Source organism: Micromys minutus, assembly GCF_963924665.1.
Source record: "Micromys minutus genome assembly, chromosome: 21".
Taxonomy (NCBI): domain Eukaryota; kingdom Metazoa; phylum Chordata; class Mammalia; order Rodentia; family Muridae; genus Micromys; species Micromys minutus.
The window spans coordinates 50,068,039-50,086,923 of record NC_137956.1 but is presented as its reverse complement, the minus strand read 5'-3'; the positions used below and the strand labels follow the sequence as shown (position 1 = coordinate 50,086,923).

Below are 18,885 nucleotides of genomic sequence, written 5' to 3'. Positions count from 1 at the left end.
GTTGTAGAGTGTACACTGGCCAGAGAAAAGGGAAATGATTTGACAGTACATGAGTCTGCAATAGACTAAAAGCCTATTACTCTGTAGTCTCCATTCGAGAACATGTTAGAACTCAAACTGTTCTGGGTCTGCTTTTGTCCAGTGCTAGCTCTTTCCAATTACGAGACAATCTAAAATAAAACCTAAAGGTGATTCTGGTGATACAGAAAAAAAATCCCTGCTCTCTAGTGCTCTCCCTCTCTCTAGAGTTCTCCCTCTCTCTAGAGCTCTCCCTCTCTCTAGTGCTCTCCCTCTCTCTAGTGCTCTCCCTCTCTCTAGTGCTCTCCCTCTCTCTAGAGCTCTCAGGAACCCCTTCCAGCCAGGCATGCAGGGTCTCTCCCCCACTACAAGCAAGTAAGCCAGGTCTCCGCCAGGATCAGCTGGGGGCCCTGGATTCAGTTCAAGTCTCCACTGCTTAGGGACAGTGTCAGATCCCACACAACACAGGCTTGATCCCCGAAATGCACCCCCTCAAGGTCAATTACCAGAAGCAAGTCTCAGAATCCTACCTGTGCTTCTGGCCGAGGGTCTATGCATCTGCGTTCCCACAGTTCACTCTGTGGGTTCAATTATCCTGCCTAAATGGCTCAGAACTCACAGGAACTCACCTCCGCTATGACAGACACAGTCGAGGCTACATACAGGGAGAGCTTGGTGCTAGTCTCTCTGTGGTACTAGCTTCCTGAAACCCCATGTCCTCAGCTACCAGGAAGTGCAGAAAACATTAAAAAAAAAAAAAAAAAAAAAAAAAAAAAAAAAAAAAAAAAAAAAGCATGGCCAGCCAAGTGTAAACAAGGACAAGTCAGGAGACCAGTGGACACCGGCAGAGCCAGTCTGCTGGGATTCCTCAACCTTTGCTCTCTGATGGGAGGGCAGAATCCCTCATGGAACAGGTCTTCTGTCTTATACCATCCAACAGGCACAGGAGGGAGATCTGGTCACAGGCCGGGCAAGTGAGGGTTGGGGGTGCCCAGTGACGGTAAAGGCACTTTACCTAGATTTAACCCCTGAACCCACACTGTGGGAGGAGAAGCACCCCCCAAGTTGTCCTCTGATCTCCACTCACAGGCCACACACACATGTATACACACACAATAAACACATAGCATATACATAAATGTATGTGTAATAAATTCTTTTTGAAGAGAAGTGAGAGTGCTCACTTCTGAGCTTGGAGGCAGAGGGATGACTCGGGAGGCCTCGTGACGGTCAAGGGACTGGGGAGGAGGCTGAGATTCCAGAGCCAAAGAGGAGAGGGTTAATTATAAACAAAGGAACTTTTCACAAGGTCTTTCCTTCCTTCCTTCCTTCCTTCCTTCTTTCCTTCTTTCCTTCCAAGATCATGTCTTTTATAGCCCAGGAACTCCCAATGCAGTCAAAGATGATCATGGGCTTCTGCCTCTACCTCCCCGCATGCTGGGATAACAGGTATGGGCCACAGCATCTGGTTTAAACCAGACATTGATCCCAGTCACTCCTGCGAGTTAGTCAAGCAACTAGCTGAGCTTCCAGCCAACCCCATGTGTTGAATGCCTTTGGAAGTAGGCTTTCATGTTAAACCCAATGACATCAATTGATAAAAATTACTCTACACTAAAGTTCTAAAGAATTTTATAAAGACTTGATGACATTTCTTTTAACTTTTTTGTTTTGTTTAATTACATAGGGCTAGGAATGCCCTTGGGAAGGATTATAACCATTTTTAATGGCATTGGTAGCTGGATATGGTAGCATACATCTGTAGTCCCAGCACTTGCGAAACAGAGGCAGAAGGCTGCCAAGTTCCACACGGTAAGCATACCACCCTGTCTCATGGAGAAGGATGCTCACTGGTGGTGACACTGAGAGGAGGTGCCTTAGAAGCCAGGGACACTTAGGTAGAGCCTCGTGAAGCAAAGAGATGGGCTCAGAAGCATGGAGCCCCTTTGCTAATCGGCTTGGAAAAGCACAGGGCATTCTGCAAGACTGGGCAATGTGATTGGTCTTCCTGCTTTACTTTCTGGGCTGGGTTGCAGCGTGAAATCACTGGACAGAAAGCACACCATGTGGTCAAGGACAAGACCATCCACAGAGCCCACAGTCCTAAGGGCCAGGCCTGAGAAAGAGAAGGCTCTCAGGCTGCTCCCCAGACAGGTTTCCCAAAGGTCTGCAGCAACAATTCCCAGGGCAGTCTAGGATAGAGCACATTTCCCAACAGAGCTGCCAGCCCGTCGGCGTCCACATTTGTGTTGAGACAGGGTCTTACTACAAAGCCTTGGCTGACTTGGAACTTGATAGGAAGACCCAAACTCCTTGAATTCACAGAGATCCTCCTGCCTCTGCCTCCCAAGGGCTGGAATTAAAGGCCAGTGCCATCACCCATTGGGTTGCCAACCTTTTATCTGCCTGTCTGTCTGTTTATCTGTCTATTGGTCCATCATCTTTTTATATTTATTACCTGTCATCTAGTAGCCAATCAACCCATCACATCTGTCATTTGTCTACTTGTCATCTACTTAGCTATGAATCCTTAGCTGCACCTAATCCTGGTAACGCCGGTAATGTAAGCAAGGGCTTTGCTCATGGCAGACAGTTTGAATTCTGCATTTGTGCCCATCCAGCTCTTTCCCACCCTCACTCTCTTTCATGAGACAGAAAATCATGAAGCAAAGGACCCTAAATCCTCCCAGTTCAGAGACGCATCCCAGCATCCCTCCCACTGTGGAAGGTGTAGGGAATGGGGCTGATGCTAAGGTCCTCTTCCCCAAGTGGTTCTTGATCTATCAGTAAAGATACCAGGGGCCAATTGCTTGGCAGAGGGAAAGAGGCAGGACTCCTGGGTCCCCACAGGAGAGCAAGGAGATGCAGAGGAGGAAGGGAGATTTTGCCATGCTTTGGAGGGAGGAAAGGTGGCTGGCCACGTGAGATCTCTGGCTGAGCGGCCATAGGCCGTTTCTCCAGGCCAGAGATTAGAACCACAACTGAGCTGAGGTGCAGATTTAGGCTGCTGAGCTGGAACTAAAGGTGACTGAGAAACTGAAGCTGAGGGCAGGTTGAGAGGCGGTGAGCTAAGAGTATTGGGAAGGGCACACTAGCCATGGGAAATAGTAGTGCCCAGCAACTGAGCCAAGAAGGTTAAAAATACACGTGTGTGTGTGTGTGTGTGTGTGTGTGTGTGTGTGTGTTTCATCCACAAATCTAAGGGAATCTAAGGCAGGGCTGGGAATGTGGTCTGCCCAGAGCTTAAAGCATGTAGCAAAAACTACACACCACAGAAGGTTCAGCGCTGGGCCCACCACACCCAGATGTGACAAACCTGCTGGAGGCAGCTGGAACCAACCAGGGACCAGCTATGCATCCAAGGATGGCTTTGAATTCTTTGTAGTCCCACCTGGGGCTTTGAAATGGCTGAGATTATCTGTGTGTGCCACCACACCCAGTGTCTGGATTGTTTGCATTTTCTTTTGTTTTGACACAGGGTCCCGCAGACTTGAACTTCTAAGACTCCTGACTCCACTTGCAGAGCTGCCCAGACGCAGGCACGGGCTACCTTATCAGCTGTCCTACTTGCTTCAGAGCTCTGCTTGAAAAGAGAGGGGAGGGAGGGAGGGGGGAGAGGGAGAGAGGGAGAGATACAGATACAGAGAGAGCGAGAGGGGGAGGAGGATGGAGCTCCTGCCAGGATGGCTGCTGCCTAATCTGTATGCATTCTGGTTACGATGTCATATAACTCCTATAAATCTGAGTGTCCGACTTGTAGAACACACACAATTCTTTCAGGAACAAATAAACATCGTTGTGGTGAAGTTTAATTCTGCATGCTTGGGCTGGAGAGACGGCTCAGCAGTTAAGAGCATTGACTGTTCTTCCAAAGGTCCTGAGTTCAATTCCCACAGGGTGGCTCACAACCATCTGTAATGGGACCTGATGCCCTCTTCTGGTGTGTCTGAGGACAGCGAGAGTGCGCTCACATCTAATAAATGAATAAAGTTCTGCATGCCCACATTGCTGTGTTGCTGGGGACGGAATTACAGGCTCTGCTTGTTAGCCAGCCCCAGCCCCCGCTCCTTCTCCACGCTGCTGCTCAGGCCTTCCCAAATCAGGAGTGTTAAAACACGCAGGAATATTTTCTTCTAGAACAGTGATGGCTTCATGTCCATGTTCATCCTATCTTTAAACCATCTGAATTTCCCCGAGCCTTAAGGGATTCAGTAGGCAATCCAGTATACTTTCTGGAATAAGACAAGCGGCAAGGATGGCGGGCATTTACAGGCCACTGATTGCACTTAACACTCGTGCCTCGCTGGGTCCACAACAGCTCCAAATTCTTTCATTTATCTTTTGTGTATAGGTGTATTGTCTGCATGTATGTCTGTGCACCATGTGCCTCCCTGACACCCATGGAGGCCAGGAAGGGGGGTCAGATGCCTTGGAACAGATGGCTGTGGGCCACCATGTGGGTGCTGGAGACTGAAACCAGGACCTCCGGAAGGGGGAAGGGCAGCCACTGAGCCATCTCTCCAGCCCTAAGAGTCACTAGCACACAGACAGGTTAAGTAAGTGGAGGCAGGTCACACAGGAGGAGCCTCTGCTTCCTAATGGAGGCTGACCCCAGAGAGCACTGTCATCACTTCTACCCATGCTGTCCTGTCTCTGCAGTCCTAATTCTTTACTTTAACTTGTCTCCAAATTCCCAGGGTCTCTGAGAGTCCCTTACACACAGTTAAAGTTTCTCCGGGGACATTCTGAGAATGTCTCTACCCAGGAACCCCACAGTCACCTCAGACACAAAGGATCTTGTTACGCTCCCAGGTACCCCAGGATGTGGTGGCTGTGCCTCAGCTGTGAAGGCTATGTCCCTTCTGGCACCTCAGACTACAGAGGCTGCATCCCTTGGCTGTCTTTCACCTCATAAAATACGTGCTTCCAGATTCCAGAACTTTCCCACATTATGCCCAAGTGACGGTCTGTATATGCTCTGCCCAGGGAGTGGCACTAGAAGGAGGTGTGACCTTACTGGAGTAGGTGTGACACAGTGTGTGTCACTGTGAGAGTGGACTTTAAGACACTCATCCTAGATGCCTTGAAGTCGGTCTTCTGCTAGCAGCCTTCAGATGAAGATGTAGAACTCTCAGCTCCTCCTGCACCATGCCTGCCTGGATGCTGCCATGTTCCCACCTTGATGATAATGGACTGAATCTCTGACCCTGCAAACCAGCTCCAATTAAATGTTGTCCTTATAAGAGTTGACTTGGTCATGGTGTCTGTTCACAGCAGTAAAACCCTAACTAAGACAGCCCAGAATACAAGGTCCAAAGCAGCCTCCAGCTATGAACCATCTGCCATCTAACTACCCACCATTTTTTTCTCTTTGCAAGCACCATACTTTCTCGAACAGGTGCAAAAGTTGAAGAAACCCCACTGTAGAGAGTTCATGTCATACTTTGACTCCTGGAGGAGGTGGCCCAGGGGACATCATTGTCTGAAAGCCCCAGTGCCTGGCAGGACGTCCTAGCAAAACTTCTACAGTAATACATAACCGCGAGGCTTACATTCAGATGATACCGCAGAAGTGACAGTCTGTAGCGACCGTCTGTGGCTTACCAGGGAAGGCCTGAGCTTCCAGAGCCTCCTATCCTTGTGGTAAGGTTAAGGATGGCTGCCATAGTTAAGATGGTAAAACCAAAGGAGAGGAGGAGCCTGGGGCCCTAAGGACCAACTCTGTGAAAAGCCTCTTTCAGGGGCAGGGGAGGGAGGAAAGATAGAGAGACAGAGTGTGTGTATGCATGTATGTGTGCGTGTGTGTGTGTGTGTGTGTGTGTGTGTGTGTCTGTGCGCGCGCGCGCGCGCGCATGTGTATATGTGTCTGCACATGGTTACAGAGGCCAGAGGTCCACCTTGGGTGTCCTCATTTTTTTCTTCTTGTTTTTTGTTTGTTTGTTTGTTTTGAGACAGTCTCTCCCTTTTTCCTGGCTCCCACAGGTTAGGCTAAGCTGGGCTGGCCAGCAATCCCCAGGGATCTGCTTGTCTCTGTCCTAAGTGTTAGGGTTACAGGCAGGAAATAACACCCTTGGATATATATTTTTAAATATTTATTTTATGTATACAAGCACACTGTCGCTGTCTTCAGACACACCAGAAGAGGGCATCAGATCCCATTACAGATGGTCGTGAGCCACCATGTGGTTTCTGGGAATTGAACTCAGGACCTCTGAAGAGCAGCCAGTGCTCTAACCACTGAGCCATCTCAGAACCCAGGTCTTCATCCTTGCTCATCCCCCCCCCCCCCCGCCACAGTTCCTTTACTTCTGAGAAAAATAAGCGGTATCAGGCAAAGATGTCATTCAAAACAGACAAACTTCATTTTTTCCTAATAGCTGTTAAATGACTAAACATGAATCAGTGCTTCCCTAGCAACCCAGAACAAATTAGGACAAGTATTTGTGAGTCACATCACCAGCTTCCTCTTGGGCTTCACAGTGATAATGTGGGGCTTTAGGTCAAGTTTACTGTTTTCAAATCACTACCTTCTATGCAGGATCATTGAGACCTGATACCGGTGGCATGACCCCAAGCTTGTCAGAAAGCTTGGGCAGGGCTGGGACATAGCTCAGTTGGTAGAGCAACCTAACATGCATGAAGACCTAGACTCAATCCCTGGTACCCCACACGCAGTGGGTGTGGTGGCAGATGCCCATGGGAGGTAGAGGGAGGATCAGGAAGCCCACCCAGTTCATCCTCTGCTACGTGGACAGTTGGAGGCCAACCTGGGCTACATAAAATCCTGTCACAAAACAAAACAACCTCCGGAGCATCTGGCAGAGCTCAGGCCCCACACCCTTCCCAGCCTCTTCTCCCAGGGCGAGCTGGCCTGGAACAGCGCAGGCCGGCCAATATGGAGGGGTGAGACAAAGAGCCAAATGTCAGATCTGGAGCCATCTGTCTTACTAACAGGATGAAGCACCGAGAGACCACAGCACCTGCGGGTGCCTCAGACATCCACTGTTTTCATCGGCTTTCCTGTTAATCTGCGTTATTGCTTATTGTCTCCCAAACAGTGGCGGTATTCTCAAAACAGAAAGTGAGGTCACCTGCCTGGCAGAACATCCCAATAATGATCACCGAAATATAGGAGACCCACAGAGCAAGCTGAACTGCTGTGACCCCTGACCCCATATCACCTAAACTAGGCTTCAAATCAACCTCAAAACAGGCTATGGCGGAGAAAGGTCGGCTACCCAGCAGAGCAGGAAGCTATGAAGGGAGGGACTTTTATTTCCTGTGTGTGCACATGTGGGGAGCCAGACCGCAACGTCAGCGGTGATCCTTCAGGACTCCTCCACCGTCACCACGCAGGGAACCCCAGGGAACTTCCCCAGCACTATAATAATGAGTGTGCACCACCGGGTCCGGCTTTTGAGTTCAGGAGATCAGACTCTGGTCCCTGTTGCAACGCGCTCATTATCAGCAACTAAGCCATGTTCCCGGCCCAAGGGCATTAAAGACTAATCCCTCCTCACTGCCGCAGTCAAAACGGCTATGAAGAATGCACTCAACAGCCCTCACACGGCTCTGCCAACCCAGCAGGCCATCAGCATTAACAATGATGGAGAAGGGGCTGGAGGGATGGCTCAGTGGTTAGAGCACTGACTGCTCTTCCAGAGGTCCTGAGTTCAAATCCCAGCAACCACATGTTGGCTCACGACCATCCGTAATGGGATCTGATGGCCTCTTCTGGTGTGTCTGAAGACAGACAGCTCAATGTATATTATATACATAAAATAATTAATTTTAAAAAAGAGCAATGGAGTGGAACTCAGAGGCCCTGAGAACATAGTGAATGTAAGGCCACCCCACAGGGCAGATTTGGGGATGGCCGAAGGCTCTGTGACCTCTTTGTGAGGGTGATAAAAATGTCCTAACACTGCGAAAGCAGCGGCTCATCCCCAAAGCACACTAAAAGCTGTTCACTACAACACGTCCCACAGATGGAGTGTCTGCACATAAATCGTACCTGCGTGGGAATTCCAACACAAACAGCCAACCCTCTCAAGGCCTTGGAGCTGGGCCCTCATCTCTCCCAGCCCCTCTGGCCCAGCAGAGCCTAGAGACATACATGGCTTGGAGCGTCTGACCCTGGGGAAGGACTCCTGTTCCCTGGTCGTTGGAGACTGTTACCACAGAGCCTGCTGAACCAGCAGGTCCCTCCATTCCCTGCACCGTGCGTTACTAGGACTCACTGTGTATGCCTTACATGGCCCGCTTGCCTTGGTGACTTCGTGTGTCCTGAGCAAACAGACCCTAAGCTGATGCACCGCTGTGAGCCTCTGGGTCTGGGAGGCGCCAGTTAGCATCTCGGCAGCCACACCCAGCGGTTGAGAGACAGGCAGGAAAGGAAAGTTTCTTGATTCTGGTCACACCCTCCACTACAAGACCAATGTCCGAGATTGTCTCCAGCACTCAGAATGGCCATGGAGCATAGCCAAGAAGAGATGAATGAAGAAGGCTTCCTGAAGTCTACACAACTACAACAACCGCCTTTCAACAGGCCCCTTCTGGGGATGCAAACACAGGGTATGAGGAAATCAGGCTCCTGTGGTGCTTTACATATCCACTAGGTGGCGCTGCCGCACCACGCTCCCAGCCTCACAGGGCCCTCCCATCCGCTGCAGGGCTGCCAATCAGAGGTCTGGGAAGGAAGTGAGCCCAGAAAACTTCCAAGACTGCTACGGGCAAGGAAGGCATCCTCTTGTTCTTCTCTGCGCACAAACACCAAAGGGCAAAGGAAACCTGCCTGCTAACTGTCAGGCTCCTCTGAGATCTTCTCACCTTTCTCCCTGCCCTAAACTTCTCCAGCTCACGTCGCTTTCACAGACTGTTCAAGTCTCACGCTGAGCCGTGGACTGCAAACCAGAGCATGTGCAGAGCAGGTGGACCGGCCTCGGAGCTGCCTTCCAGGCTCCGTGCTCCTGGGAGGGGTTGCAGAAAGGATTCTACCCACGGGGGGGGGGGGCTGTCACTGTCCTTAGAATATGGACGGTGGGCTGGGGGATGGGGTGGCTCACTTGAAGAGCACAGAGTCCTGAGCTCCATCCCCAGAACTCCAAAAAGCATTAGAAATTCATCCTGCTTCCCCTCCCTCTTGGGTTTTTTATAGAAACACCTGAGTCAGTCAAGCTGGGACTGAGCCAGCAGGTGAGAGTCGGGGTGTGGCTCTGAGTGACTCCCTTGGGATCTGCGTTCTTCAGGCATCTCAGTTCTACTGGCCCACAGAAGGTCTTACTTGCTAGAGACAGAAATCATCTCACAGACCCAGATCCTGGGCTCCCTGCGCCTACCCATCCCCCTCCAGTTCCGATGGCTACGTGCAAATACCTTGGTGTGTTTTTCCACCAGCTAGTCTTCCAGGCTGTGGCCACCGTGCAACCCCTACCTGTCAGTTCCTGGCTCTCCTTAGCAGCAGGGGGATCACACATGGCCTCTGCCAGCCACACACTGAACAGTCCTGAAATCTGAACCTTCGTGCCCTTGTCTGATCGTAAGGCTGTGTCTCCAACCTTGTCTCTGTTTCTCCCAGGATTCCACATTCACACCAATGGTCAGACAAGGGTCCTGGGGTGGCCTTCACCCCGAGATATTTGCAGAGTTCTCAGAGGGCAAAAAACAAAAAGTCTGGAGAAAACCTGATTTAATTCCCTTCCCCAACTGCTGGCTGCTGTGATAAAACCCTGAGTAAGGCAACTGCAGGAGGGGCGGGTTTACGTGGCTTCCTGTCCATTAGGAGGGAACGGAGAGCAGGAACCTGGAGGCAGGAGATCAGAGGCTGTGGAGGGCACTGCCTCCTGGCTTCCTGGCCATGACTTGTTCAGTTTGCTTTCTTTTCTTTTTCCTTTCCTTTCTTTGCTTTAAGTTTATGTGTATAGGTGTGTGCCCACAGAGGACAGAAGCGGGTGTCAGATCCTCTGGAACTGGAGTTTGAGACCACTGTTAGCATCCGTGTGGGGTGCTTGGAGTTGAACCCACATCCCCGGAAGAGAGGTCCTGTTCTAAACTGCTGAGCCAGCTCTCCAGCCCCCAGTGTGCTTTCTTATACAATCCAGAATCACCTGCCCAGGGGTGACGCCATTGGCGCTGGGCAATCATTAATCAGAAAGTGCCACACAGACCTGTCCACAAGCCAATCTGATGGAGGCACTTTCTCAAGCCTTCTCCCCACAAGACTCTAGTCTGTGTCAAACTGACAGCAATAACAACGATGGCGATGATGATGATGATAATTACAACAGCAATAAACTCCTGTCCCCAGACTTTCCTTGAAAATTTCCTGAGTCCTGGGATGCAGTGGCCTGTACTCATGTTTCTGAGGGAGGGTAAGAAGGTGGGATAGAGGGAGGGAGGGAGGGAGGGAGGGAGGGAGGGAGGGAGGGGGGAGCTTTGGAGATTGTGAAGAGGACCAGGGAGAGGGAAGAGCTGGAAACAAGAGCTGTCCCTCTGTGAACAGTGCCCTGGGCGCTGCCGTTCTCAGAGTGAGGTCTCGTAGCCCTGCCAGGCCTGCAACCCCATCTGCTTTAGGAACAGTGTGACGTCTCAGGGCCATAAGAAGCCCGGTGGCTGCTGCTGCCTTTATGTGAGGAGCATCCACACCTGTAGTAAGGAGGCTCGGCTGTTCCCTGCTGAACTTCCTGTCAAGACCAGCAGTCTGTGAAGCGCAGTGGCAGACTGTGAGCCAGAGGCTGGGCACTGGGCTGGGCCAGACAGAAAACCTTCACTAATATTGGCCACGCCTCACACCACAACTCTACACGCCAGCACAGTGCCAGGCATCTAACGGGTGCCACGGGAACCCCAAGGATGTCACCATCATGGCTGTTTTAGAGATGGGGAACAGGCTGGTAAGTAGACATCCCGCCTAGGGTGGGTGAAAGGGACACCTCTGTAAACGGTCCAGTCTAAACAGCCCTAAGCTTAGGTCTGAGCAAACACGGCTGTGCGAGCCCCTCCCATGGGAACGCTGACACGCTGCCCCAGCAGGGAAGCTCCTCAGGAGAAAACTGCATGACAGCTCCCTGAAGGACATTCAGCCACTGTTCAAGCATACCTCAGATGAAGAACTCACAGAATCCTTAAAAATCACTAGGAAGTAAGATCAGCCTGTATATGCCTTTAAAAGGCGGGGCTGCCCTGAAGAGTTTGCCAGAGTTTAGCAGATGGATGCCAGGAGAACAGGGGGGAGATGGGGAAGAGAAGGGAGGGGCAGCACAGGGGGAAATCCTGCTCCCTGAACAGCAAAGCTGCTCTGGCAGGGCCCTTAGGAAGAGGAGCAGCCTCCAAGAAGAACAAGGTCTCACTGCAAGTGAAAGGGACCAAGATGTAGAGAGGAGGGTGTTAAGCACTTTTCTCAGTATTATAGGCTGCTGACAAAGACCACTCACAGGACCTGACCACTGTTAGGCCAGGGAGATCCATGGAGGGAAGGGGCAAGAACTGATCCTAATGTAGGACTCAAAGAAATCCTAGGAATTCCCTGGATTGTAAGCTGCAGCTTCTCACTGTAGCCACTAGGGGTCGCCACCACCCACTGTCCATTCCTTCCGGTTTCTTTCATGGCCAGTAAATATCATTTCGGTTATAATTTTTCAAAGTGAAGGATTAAAAACAAAATTCTAGAATTACGAATCCATACCTTGAGCTAAATGAATGTCATGTCCGGGAAGGACATGGTATTTTATTTGAGCACGTCTGAGGAGGGTGAGACGCCACATTTGGCGGGTTAAGTATTAGTGAGAAGGAACATCTCTTATGGCTACTTAGGGATAAGGAGGAGTTTTGGCTGTTTTGCTTTGAAAAACAACTGTTTTGCTTTGAAAAACAGCTGTTTTTCCTGTATGTGTGTTTCTGTAAACATGCATGTATATGTCTGCTCCCATGATGGCCAGAAGTCAGCCTGTATCTTTTCTCAATTGCTCTCTACCTGGTGTTTGAGAGGAGGGCTCTCAAGGGCTCACTGATTCATCTACATGGGCCAGAAAGCTCAGGGATGCTCCTGCCTCTGCTTCCCCGGTGCTGAGAAAATAAGCCTGCACCAGAAAGCCTGGCTTCAACATGTGGGACTAGGAATTGAACTCATGCCCTGGTGCTTGTGCAAGCAGTTTCCCAGCTGAACCATCCCAGTCCAAGCACAGTCTCCCTCAGGCAGGGCAGGGGCCGGCAACTTCCATTCCCTGAGAATTTCTTGCTTGTTTTCAAAGGTTTACAGCAGCTCACATACATTCATCCTCATCACCTCTGAGCTTTGAGCAGAACCAGGTCACCGAGAAACGCCACAAATTAACAGACGCCACATCAAGAACCCTGGCCCTGAACGGCTGGGGACTCCATGGTCGTGTGTCATTAAGACTGCAGGAGTCATCGGGCTTTTTAAGACTTGAAAGTCTGCAAACGGGAATTTGTTGGCAGGGGACAAAAAGAGGCCACTTTGGAACCCAGGAGGCTTTGGAGTATAGACAGGAAACTAGACGGGTCATCCCACTGTCAGACTTGAATCCGATCCACTCAGAGCAACTCAGGAGCCCGCAGCAAGCAACAAGCCAGAGCAGGCCGACGAAAGCTCCCGTCAGGGGTGTGGAGACCACAATCACCCGGCCAAGCTTTGTGCAAAGGCTCAAGAATACGGGTGAGGTGGGGGTGGCTAAGTAGCTCTGCTCTTGACATCTGAGAGTCCCTTGCTGACCTACGCTAGCCTGGGCGCTGACTGATTAAATGCAGAGGCTGAGGCAGGGGCATCGTAAATTCAAGGCCTGCCCGACCTATAGAGTGAGTTCAAGATCAGCCCAAGCAAGTCAGTGAGAGCAAATCACAAAATAAAAAGGTTAAAAAAAAAAAAAAAAAAAAAGGAAGGGTGGGCTCTGGTGTCGCTCCATGGTAGAGCACTTATCTCGAAAGCATGGTCCTCAGTACTGAAAAAAAGAAGAGGAAGAGGAGGAGGAATCGGAGGTAAGGAAGAAACGGGGGCAGCAAACAGGACTGATCAGGGAACTGGAGCTTTAGAGGCAGACCCTACCAGGGACAGCAAAAATCAGACCTATATCTTACACCTGGCTCTGGCTGGTCTCCCCTGAACCCAGTAAAGAGGATGTAAGAGTAAGTAGCTTCCATTTCCCCTCCAATCCACCTGCTCATCATTCAACCCAGGGGTTCCTCAGACGACCAGCAACCAATGTGAAGCTCTTCCCTCCCTTCTGGCCGCATCAGGAATTAAACTTACAGCGGACATTCCCATGAACACACTCACCACATGAGTTTGTCCCAGCCAGTCTGTGGCCCAGTCCTGGCAGAGGTTGGGCCCTGGAGGGCTGCCTGAGCTGAATCGCCAATGCCATGGACAGACACAAACTCCAAAGCGGACTTGGAGAGAGAGCGGTCCTCCATGCAAACTTGGCCACAGCTCTGAGCCTTCCTCAGCAGTTTTCCAGAGCTTGCTTGTTGGGACAGAGCAGAAGATCCCCACGCTGCCCGGGACGCACAGTGGGTTACGTAACTCCTGCAACCAGGATCCCTATCACCTCATCTTATGAAACCACCCCAAACTGAAAAAGGCGCACCCACAACATGACACCTCTCTAGGGTGGGGTGAGCTGGGGGGAGGGGGGAGCAGGGAGAGAAGCCTTTCTGATGGGCAGCTAGTTTTGCCTAAACTGTGGCGTAGAACAGAAAGCCACTGTTCTTCTTAGGACTCCCTGGGAAGTGAGGGCGGAGGCACAGTGCCAGGCAGCGTCCCAGGGCTGTGCTTGGCAGAGCCCTCAGAATCCACAAAGAGCTCCTGGGCATATTCAAGGTCTCGGGAGACCAAGTTTGCATTTTACGTCTTTGTTGCACTGACCACCTGATAGGGGTCAGTCCCTGCAGGGAGGGGCTGCAGGGGCTGAATCCTCAGCTCCTCAGTGCAGTGTGCTGCCTGAGTTGGCGACATGAACTGTGGCTCTCAGTGGTTCCCCTGGGGCTTGCTACAAGCATCCTAACAACAAGCCTCGGGTTTCCCCGTCCCACGGGCTGGACGGGATGCTTCTGACTCTCCACTGCCATTCCCTCACCCTCGGTTGTCACGCTTTGAGAAAACGAAACTGGTTGGACAGGCTGAGGTTCCCAGGATTTCACTGGCAGAGGCCAGGCCGGGATCCTAGCTCCGGTGTTGGGAATGTCCTGGTCTCCCTCATCTCTTCCCCTCCAGAGGGTGCAGCTGATGGTCCCTAACACCTTCTCATGCACCCTGCTTGTCCCACATGAGACTGCCCTGCTGTGCAGCCAAGTTCTTCATGCCCCTGTGTCTCCCCAGCCAGCCTGCTTTCCTGGATGCCGCCTCCCTACTCTGACAAGGCTAATGCTCCAATTGAGGGAGGCCTCCAAAGCAGACACTACTCCCTTTCACTCAGGGCTCAGAGCCGGAAGACACTTACTCCCCATGATGTTCAAGGATTCAAAAGGAACTCCCACAAGAGGACCCATGTCCCCAGGGGGGACATGTAAAGAAGATGGACCCGAGAGACCTGGGGGTCCTGTTTGAGAGCTTTAGAGACCACTGTAAGAACCTCCAGAAGTGATAAAGTGAAACCACTCCCCCATTCATATTCAAGGATCAGCTCTCGTAGGAGCTGGAACTGAGCTGCCCTGTGGAGACAAGAACATGGCCTGCCGGGCCCCTGGGATTCTCCCAAATTGTTCCTGCACTGAGAAGGAAGATGGATAGTGTCATATGTGGGTGTTTCTGATACTGTGCCCTCAAGTAATAGACTAGGGCGAGAGATCAGGGGCACAGAGGAGAGATCAGGGGGTCAGGGGAGGGATCAGGGTGACAGGAGAGGGGTCAGGGGAACAGGGGAGAGATCAGGGGGACAGGGGAGGGGTCAGGGTGATGGGGAGGGGTCAGGGGAACAGGGGAGAGATCAGGGGGACAGGGGAGGGGTCAGGGTGATGGGGAGGGATCAGGGGGACAGGGGAGAGATCAGGGGGACAGGGGAGGGCAGCATGGGCTCTATGCTAGAAGGAGCAGGAGAGAGGGATGTACAGGCCCAGGGCAGGGACAAAGCATACTGGCACACCTAGGAAGCACAGCTGTTTTGGCGCCCCTCAGGAGCCAGGCAACTCCTAACACACAGGGTGTCCTGTGTGCAACTTTACTGATAACCCAGAACAAAGAGAAGCTGCTGGGAGCCACTGTGCATAGGCAAACTGTCCTGATGTGTGCAGCAAAGTGTCCTGCATGTGTGTGGGCAAAGCATAATATGACAGACTGCTGAGGTATACGCGGTGTGGAGCCGCCCCTCGGTCTGGAGATACAACCCAAGAGAGAACCAAACTACACTGAACACCCATGATAGGCCGTGCATGCTGCCTGGGGCCTGGTGTAACTGCAGCCTCTGTGACAACTCTGTGACATGCTGACCCAAGTCACAGAATGACACACTGATGAAGCGGGTTTGGAACGGAAGGTCCCTGAGCTCAGATTCGTGTATGTGGTGACTGCACCCACCCTGAGAAGGTTCACACTGTCCCCCTGACAGGCTCTAGAATCATTTACGAGAGAAACCTCTGGACATTCCTGTCAGGAAGTTTCTCAACTGTGCTAACTCAGGTGGGGAAAACCTACCGTGAGCATGGGCTGCGCTAGCCCATGGGTCCTCGGCTGTGTAATTCATTCGTCTCCTTGACAACTGTGGATACAGCCAGACCAGCAACCTCACAATCCTGCGCTAACTTTTCCCCACGTGACAGACTGCATCCTAAACTGTGAGCCAAAATGAACCCATCTTCCCCATCAGCTGCTTTTGCCAGTTAGGCTGCCATAGCAACATGAAATACACTCCCGGGCCTTCCCCTGTCCTCTCCCTCCCCAGCAGGGTAAGGCCAGCGTACCGGTGATGGTGCAGGCATCCCGGTGCCCTGTATAGCTGGGAGCATCTTCTACAGCCTCGCTCACATAATGCTCTTCAGGGATGCCCGGGCTGCAGGCAAGGACTTCATGGCTGCAAGCCTCAGAGAGGGGCGTGGAGCTGGCCGAGGTGTCTTCGTGCAGGGCTGTGGCGTCCAGCTTGGCAGGTTTCAAGGGGAGGTGCCCACTGCCATGGGGGGGCCCCCGCTGCCGGAGTGAGGGGCAGTCAGGCAGATGGCCCCTGGGAGATTCGGTATACTGGCAGGTTCACAGAGAATCTGTGGAACAACCCAGAGAGAAGGATACCATGATGAGGGGTCTGTGAATGCATCTAGACAAAATCTTTAAGATCAAGGCAGGTGAGATCAGGGTCCATTACATCAACACTGCAGAGATGGTTCACCGGCTAACCAGGCCTCAGTCCAGACACCAAAATCGGCATTGGCAAAGTACTAAGAAATCAACTAAGTGGACTCGGCTAGAAGGGCAATGGCCACCCCCAAAGGGAGAAGCCAGGGAGGGCACAGAGCAAGTCATGGTGGGAAGAGCGGGCGTGTACAGGCTGAGGAAGGCGCAAACTGACAGGATTCGAGGCAATATGGTTGTCTGTGCATTCAGTTATAAATGACAGGACCTGACTCCGCTAAACACAGTTCCACAAAGAACTTTAAGGTCGCACCCACTCTAAGCTGCAGTGAGATGTGAGCTCCTTTGAGAACCTGGAGGGTCAAGACCTTATTTACAAAACAAAAACAAAACACACCAGGCCCTAGGGAGAGCCAAGGACAACGGACTAAGGCCCTGGGAAGGACCAACAGGCTAAAGCAACATCATCTCCATCAGGCAACACAGAGTCCCACTGAAATCTGACTACACTACTACAGGAAGTGTTCTTGTTTCAACAGCAATCCTACCCCTGACCTCTCAGGACAGTGCTAGCCCCAGAGAAGTTAGCCTCTTGTTTGTAAAGCCTCTCCTCCCCACCTACCTACACACACACTCACACACACTCATACTCACACACACACACTCACACACACATACACACAGAGACACACATGGCAAAAGTGTCTAACAGGGGTGTGGTTAATGATGTCTACAAAATCTACTTTAGTGACTGAGGAGATGACTCAGTGGATAAAGCACTTGCCACTCAAGGACCCGAGTTCAAATCCTCAGCACCCGTGTGAAAGCCAGGCACAGTAGTTCGTGCCTGTAACCCAGCATTTCTGAAGCAAGGTGGAAGAGGCTCAGATGCCAGAGAGCCTAGTGAACAAGAGAACATCCTCAAACGCAGTAGAAGGTGAGGTCCGACATCCAAGGTGTCCTTTAGCCTGAACCTCTGCGCTGTGGCACACACACTTGCACATGCATACACATACATACACATGCATACACATACCTGCAGAGTATACATATGTGCAGAAGTTCAAAGAGGATGGAAATGTGGCTTAGCAGTAAAGAGTGTGTCCTGCTCTTCCCAGAACTTGTGCTGGGTGGGTCACAATCATTGGTTACTCCGGTCTTAGGCTTTCTGGTGTCCTTTTATTTTCTGGCCTCCATGGGCACCCACATCCATGTGCACAGACATACATTCACAGATAAAACTAAAGTCTGTGGTACTAGAGAGATGAGTCGGCAGTTAAGAGCATCTCCCGCTCTTGCAGAGGACCTGAGTTCCTTCTAACACCCATGTCTGGTTGCTCACAGCCTCCTATGGTTCCAGCTCCAGGGGCTCTGACGTGGCTTCCACAGAAACCTCATGCGTGTGTACACATGAACTCACACAGCTGCACACGCATGAACAGAAAGACTAAATGGACAGAAAGCACGAAGTGGGAAGAGCAGAGGGTTCTACACGCACTGAGGCAACAGAAGCAAGAGAAGCCTGGACCTCGGGAGCTTCTGTGGGACATAAGGAACCCACTGGACCATCACACCGGTCGGTGGAGAAGCAGCCTCGTGAGAAGGCACAAAGCATTCTGGGTATTGAGGCTTGGCGCAAAGCATTCTGGGTATTGAGGCTTGGAGTCCGCCTGTGCTTGAGGATGGGAATTCTCCGGGTGAGGCTAAGGGACACTGGAACCGCCTGGCAGTCTTGAACAAGTAATGACTTCCTCTGTGCCGGCTGTGTTCTGACTCCGTCTGGAAACTGACTGGCCATGAACAGTCTAACAAGTGACAGGCATCTGTACACATCTTCACAGAGTGGGAGAAAGAAAGGCCGAGTGCCCACAGGGGGACCTCGTTAACCTGAAACTCATCGGCCACCAGGTTAGTTCTGAAGAGTTCCAGAAAAACAAACGAAGAAAGCAAAAATCCAAAAACCTCTCAGGCAAGACTGAAGGCGGAACTCCCCCCCCCCCAAAAAAGCACAGTAGTGTTTCAAAAAACTGTTGAAAGATGTATTTATTTCATGTGTACAGGTGTTTTGCCTGCATGTTTCTCTGTGCATGTGTGACTGGTCCCGAAGAGGACAGAAGATGGTGTTGGATCCCACGGAAGTGGAGTCACAGGTGGTGGTGGGTGCTGAGAATCAAACCTGGGTCCTTAACCTCCTAATGAGCCTTACTCAATGGCCCATGTGACTCCCCCATCGGTTACTGACTTAGATAGAGTCCCAGTAGGAGCCCTGGCAACCCAGGGATGGTGGGGAAGGAGAAATAATCCATCCCAGGGTATGAGTCTGCTGAAACCCTTAGGTCAGCATTTCCATTCAAACTGTGCTTTCTGCCACTCTAAGCCGCTCTCTGTGACTCTAAGAACTCAAAAAGCAAAAGTAAAAGCAGACACCCAGGAGGGGACACCAGGACACTGAAAAAGCAGCTCAGTGGTCAGAGGATCTGAGTTCTATCCCTAGCACTCATAAAGAGCGGTGGCACCTGCAATCCGAGTGCCGGGGAGGCAGAGATGGGTAGATCACACACATTGAACATGTTCAC

At 51.5% G+C, this 18,885-nt stretch overlaps 1 protein-coding gene across 4 annotated transcripts in view; it reads right to left on the bottom strand.

Annotated features, from left to right (window-relative positions):
• The window catches only part of TRAK1 (trafficking kinesin protein 1), a 98,064-nt gene extending 81,863 nt beyond the window's left edge, over positions 1-16,201 (bottom strand). For all 4 annotated transcript variants that reach the window (XM_080934873.1, XM_080934874.1, XM_080934875.1 and 1 more), the window contains exon 1: positions 15,928-16,201. The gene's annotated coding sequence lies outside the window, so the exon portion shown is untranslated. The remainder of the gene's footprint in view (positions 1-15,927) is intronic.
• Between the last annotated feature and the right edge of the window lie 2,684 nt (positions 16,202-18,885).